This window comes from Myotis nattereri, assembly GCF_964212035.1.
Source record: "Myotis nattereri genome assembly, chromosome: X".
In the NCBI taxonomy this organism is placed as follows: Eukaryota; Metazoa; Chordata; class Mammalia; order Chiroptera; family Vespertilionidae; genus Myotis; species Myotis nattereri.
This window is the reverse complement of record NC_138078.1, coordinates 41,380,609-41,386,701: the sequence shown is the minus strand read 5'-3', so window position 1 is coordinate 41,386,701 and position 6,093 is coordinate 41,380,609. Positions and strand designations below refer to the sequence as shown.

The 6,093-nt window shown below is 39.9% G+C and overlaps 1 pseudogene across 1 annotated transcript; it reads right to left on the bottom strand.

The window, feature by feature from the left end:
- Positions 1-1,502: 1,502 nt before the first annotated feature.
- LOC308511671 (elongation factor 1-alpha 1-like) lies at positions 1,503-4,251 on the bottom strand (annotated as a pseudogene). Its single transcript has 3 exons — positions 3,771-4,251; positions 2,479-3,210; positions 1,503-1,583 (listed from the first exon to the last, which is right to left on the bottom strand). The product of its transcript is annotated as an elongation factor 1-alpha 1-like (transcript).
- Positions 4,252-6,093: the final 1,842 nt, after the last annotated feature.

Below are 6,093 nucleotides of genomic sequence, written 5' to 3'. Positions count from 1 at the left end.
GCCTTATGCAGAAAGTGTCTTGAGGGGTCCAGTGGTGCAGTCTGTTTGTTCACCTGAGCTGGATTCTCTATGTATGCGCTTTGTGTGCATTATTTGGGCTCTCCTTTGTAATTTGTACTTGATTATCGATATTCCTTTCATGGGAAGGATTACCCCTATGACTTGTTGGCAGTGAGGTTCAACCGCTACGTCATTGTGCCAGCTGTTATACAGGTGCTGACAGATCAGAATAAGACACAACAGGGCCAAACCAAAATCACCATGAAAATCAAGCTACTCAATACAGTAAAAACAGGAAAGACTAAGAGGAAAAGGAAGCAAAAGCAAGGCAAAGAAAAATAAAAAGAATACTAAAAGACACATGACCAAAGACTTAGAAAGGATATTTAAAAAAAAGGGAGAAAGAAGAAGATGAAAAGATGGCTATATGGAAGCAAGGAGGAAGCTTATAGAACTAGTATAGGAGGAAAAAAGAAAAGGAAATAGTAAATAAAATAAAATAATAATAATGAATTTAAAATGTAGTAATAATGGATATGTTAAGAAATAGGAAAAGCAAAACAAAAATGAGAAAAAAATGGAAAAGTAAAATAAGTGTTAAAAATAATAAGAATAGACTAAAGTCAAATAGAGTAAAAAAATAGAGAGAAATTTGAGATATACAAGAAAAAAGAAAAGATAAAAAAGGGAAAAAAAAAACAATAAAAAACAAAAACAAAAAATTCCACTCACTCATACACACACAACAAGAAACAAAACCACACACGTTTACACACTCAAAAACCGTTCAGTCTGCTGTTTGTGGAGCTTACTGTATTTTGCTCTGATGTTATTGAATCTGATCCCTTGCTATGTCTATCCTGGGCCTCCTGGGAGCCTCTCTGGTGCAGGTCAGTATGAGTCACTGTCCCTTTCAGGCCCTTGGTAACCTGATTGAAGTCAGAGAGATGGAAGCCCTTAGTAGCCCAGGGGGCAGGGACTCTTTAGCCAAGAGGCTGGGGCTGCCTTGAGTCTCACACCTTGATTGTCCATGTTCTGAGTTGTAATCCCTTCCCCCATGGAGCTGGCCTTGCAGGTGTCAGCTGCAGATACTCTGGGTCCAGCTGGCGTTCTCTTAGCTGCGTGGACTGGGGTCTGCAGCAGGGTGCGTTGTGTCCTTGGTGCACACATTCACATGTTCCGGGGCAGGGTACCCTTGGGTTCAGGCCTGGGACACAGCTAGTGTGGGTGGTGTTGAGACTGGGCTCCTAGCTGCTGCCACTCCTTGAAACCTCCTCCCAAGGAGGACCTTGTAAACCCATCAAGATGTGGTATCCAAGCCTGAGCCCCTTCAGGGAGGTGCCTGTGGCAGTAGTAGGGACTCTTTGGCCAGGAGATCCCAAACTGCTGGCCACTGAGACTCCTGTGTGAATGGGCTCTCCCTCACACACACCTACACAAACACACACACACACACACACACACACACACACGTCCACACACTAGCCCTCTCACTCCCTCATTCACTTACACTCTTCCTCACTCCAGTCCTGCAGACCACCATGTTCTGTTTTTCTGTTATGGGTGATTCTTAAGCCTTTTACCTAAGCAGTACAATAGTAAGTTACAGTGTTGACCAAAAGAAGACACAGGTTTTTCATTAAGCTTTCTTTTAATGGGTCTCAAAATTCTGTGGCAGATCTTTTATCAAGTTGTTTCTATTAGAAGGTACTGATTTTAATAACTTATAACTTAAAAACTGCCACACACACACGCACACACACACACACACACACACACTGGTCCACAAAACATTCTCCTTTCCTTTTGAAGATTTTATGGTGCATTGTAATCATTAATCAGTCTTTTACTTTTAAACTGAAATGGCCAGTTGAGACAGACATTTCTGAGACCATTCTTCCACCAGTGGTTAAGACTGGGATGGCAGATATTGGAGATAATATTCATTTAGCCTTCTGAGCTTTCTGGGCAGACTTAGTGACTTTGCCAGCTCTAGTTTGTCCACTGCTTTTATCTGTCTCATTTCACCACCAACAAAAAACAGCCCAGAGGATAGTCAGGGAAGTTCTTGACACAGATGGGAATTCTGTGAATGTTCCCCCACATCCCACGTGGTTCAGGGTTCAGGATCTGGAGGAGGGGCCACATGCAAATGAAAGAGGCGAGACAGGAAATAATTGGGAAATATTGGGGGCCAGGTGGGCAAGCCCAACTCAAGGGGAAGGACTTCCACTGGTGCCCAGGCTTCGCCAACCTTTTATTCAACTTTGGATACACATAAAGCCCTTAGTCAGGCAGGCAATTGCAGTAGCAGACAGACTATCTTAAAGGTCAGTAAATATTAGAAGGATTTACTCGGAGACTATTTGATCAGGAAATAGCTTGAGCCCCCATTGTCTGGACTAGACAATTGGTGCATAACTCTGGCCCTTGCCATGGGTTCAAGGTTCACCAGCATTCCAGGATCCTTGTTTGCACTTCTCTGATAGTGAAGACAATGCATTGAAGACAATGGGCAGCTTCCTGCAGAATTCCAGGAACCATATCAATGAGGGCAGCATTACCAGACTTCAAAAACTTTGGGCCATCTTCTAGTTTTTTCTCAGAACGATGATCCATCTTCTTCTATAGCTTAACAAAATTGCAATATTAGCTGTATGACAATCCAGTAGAGATGCATACCCAGCATTGACTTGGCCTGGATGCTTCAGGATACCCACCTGACCTATGAAGACAGTTGCTTCTATTGGTGGGTAATTTTTACTGTCACTAGTCACATTGCCATGACAAATATCCTTGCCAGACATGTTTTCAACATCGAAGCCCACCTTGTCTCCAAGAAGAGCTTCACTCAAAGCTTCATGGTGCATTTCAACAGACTTTATTTCAGTTGTAATGTTTACTGGAGCAAAGTTGACCACCATACCTGGTTTTAGAATACCAGTCTCCACTTGACCCACAGGGATAGTACCCATACTGCCAATTTTGTAGACATCCTGGAGAGGCAGATGCAGGTGCTTGTCAGATGGATGCATTGGTGGCAGAATGCAATCCAGAGTTTCAAGCAGTGTGGTTCCACTGGCATTGACATTTTGACAGGTCACTTTCCATCCCTTGAACCAAGGCATATTAGCACTTGGCTCCAGCATGTTGTCACCATTCCAATAAGAAATTGGCAGAAACCTACAGTGTCTGGGTTATAGCTAATTTCTTAATGTAGGTGCTGACTTCTTTTTTAAATTAAATTTATGGGGTGACATTGCTTAATAAAATTATATAGGTTTCTGACTAAGCTAAGAACCTTATTTCTCTGATACATGGGCTATAAAACTCAAACTCATGTGGTTACCAGAGGGAAGGGATGGGGTATAGTAAAGGGTAAAGGTGGCCAAATATATGGTGGTGGAAGATGATTTGACTTTGGGTGGTAGGCGCACAATGCAATATATAGACCATGTATCATAGAAATGTACACTTGAAATCTATATGATCTTATTAACTACTATCGCCCCTCAAATTTATTAAATGTAAATTTTAAATATTACATAAGTTTCAAGTGTACATTTCTATGATACATCATCTATAAATTGCACTGTGTGTCCATCACCCAAAGTCAAATCTTCTTCCATTACCTTTATTTGTTACCCTTTAATACCCCACCTCCCTTCTCTCCATACTGTTTGTGTCCATGAATTTTTGTTTGTTTTTCTAGATTGTTTGTTGCTTTCAGTTTTATATCCCACATATGAGTGTAATCATATGGTTCTTACTGTAGGTGCTGACTTTTTAAACAATGATCTCATTTCTCTTCTGGATGAAGGGTAGCTCAGTGGAATCCATTTTGTTAACACCAACAATTTGTTATTTGACACCCAGTGTGTAAGTCAGGAGGACATGCTCACAGGTCTGCCCATTCTTGGAGATTCTTCAAATTCAGCAACACCAGCAGCAACAACCAGGACAGCACAGTTAGCCTGACATGTGCCTCTAATCATGTTTTTTATAAAATCTCTATGTCCTGAGGCATCAATGATGGTCAAATAATATCTCCTAGTCTTGAATTTCCATAGGGAGATATCAATGGTGATACCATGCTCATGTACAGTCTTTAATTTATCAAGGCCCAGGCATATGTGAAGGAGATCTTCCCAATTTCAGCAGCCTCCTTCTCAAATTTTTGATGGTTCTTTTGTCGACCCCACCACATTTGTACATCAGATGACGAGGAGTGGTAGACTTGCCAGAACCCATGTGTCCAATGATTATGATGTTGATGAAAGGTTTTCCCTTTCCCCTTTTGCCTTAGATTTAGCTACTATTTTCACAACAGCTGTCTTCTGGTGACACACTGGTTACTTAAAAACAATATTTGTTATTTTACATCTTTTGATTGCAGGGACCCTCAAGGGTGTGAAATGATATCCATTGTGGTTTTGATTTTCATTTCCCTAATGACTAATGATGTTGAGTATCTTCATGTGGATTAGCTATTTGTATATACTTTTATAGAAATGTTTATTCATATTCTTTGCCTATTTCTAAATTGAGCTATTTTTCTTTTTATTGTTGAGTTGTAAGATTTCTTTATATTCTGAATAGTCTGGAGAGATTATCATATGTATTTTTATTCATATGAATTATAGCTATTAGATATATGATTTACAAATATCTTTTCACATTATGTGGGTGGCCTTTTTTTTCCCTCTCCTTGTAGTGCCTTTTGAGGTACAAAGGTTTTAATGGCCATGCCCAATTTATTTATTTTTAATTTGTTTGTTTTTTTATTTTATTGTTTAAAGTATTACATATGTCTCCTTTCCCCCCCATTGACCTCTCCCCAGTCATTCCCACATCCCCAGCACATGCCCTCATCCCCCTACTGTCTGTGTCCATGGGATATGCTTATATGCATGCATACAAATCGTTTGGTTGATCTCTCACTTCCCTCATCACCCTGCCCCCGCCACCTTCCCTCTGAGGATGGATGGTCTTTTCCATGCTTCTATGTTTCTGGATCTATTTTACCTCACCAGATTATGTTGTTCATTTTATTCCAAAAATGAGTGAGATCATGTGATATTTATCTTTCTCTGACTGGCTTATTTCACTTAGCATAAAGCTCTCCAGATCCATCCATGCTGTTGCAAATCATAAGAGTTCCTTCTTTTTTTTTTTTTTTTTCAGCAGTGTAGCATCCATTGTGTAGATGTACCACAGCTTTTTTAATACACTCATTTGCTGATGGGCACTTAGGTTGTTTCCAAACCTTAGCTATGGTGAATTGTGCTGCTATGAACATAGGGGTGCATATATCCTTTATGATTGGTGTTTCCGGTTTCTTGGGATATATTCCCAGAAGTGGAAATACAGGGTCAAATGGGGGTTCCATTTTTAATTTTTTGAGGAAACTCCATACTGTTTTCCACAGTGGCTGCACCAGTCTGCATTCCCACCAGCAGTGCATGAGGGTTCCTTTTTCTCCATATTCTTGTCAGCACTTGTTTGTTAATTTGTTGATGATAGCTATCTGACAGGTGTGAGATGGTACCTCATTGTCTTTTCTATTTGCATCTCCTGGATGATTAGTGACTTGGAGCATGTTTTCATATGTCTCTTGGACTTCTGTAAGTCCTCTTTTGAAAGGGGTCTATTAGGTCCTTTGCCCATTTTTTGCTTGGATTGTTTATCTTCCTTTCGTTAAGTTGTATGTGTTCCTTATAAATTTTGGAGATTAAACCTTTATCAGTGATAACATTGGAAAATATGTTCTCCCATGCAGTGGGCCCATTTAAAGTTTTGTTGATGGTTTATTTTGATGTGCAGAAGCTTTTTATTTTGATGTAGTCCCATTTGTTTATTTTCTTAGTAGTTTCCATTGCCCTGGAGCTTTATCTGGGAAGATATTGCTACAAGATATGTCTGATATTTTGCTATCTATGGATTCTTCTAAGCTTTTTATGGTTTCCCATCGTACATTTAAGTCCTTTATACATTTTGAGTTTGTTTTTGTGAATTTTGTAAGTTGGTGGTCTAGTTTCAATTTTTTTTTGTATCTGTTCAATTTTCCCAACACCATTTATTGAAGAGACTATC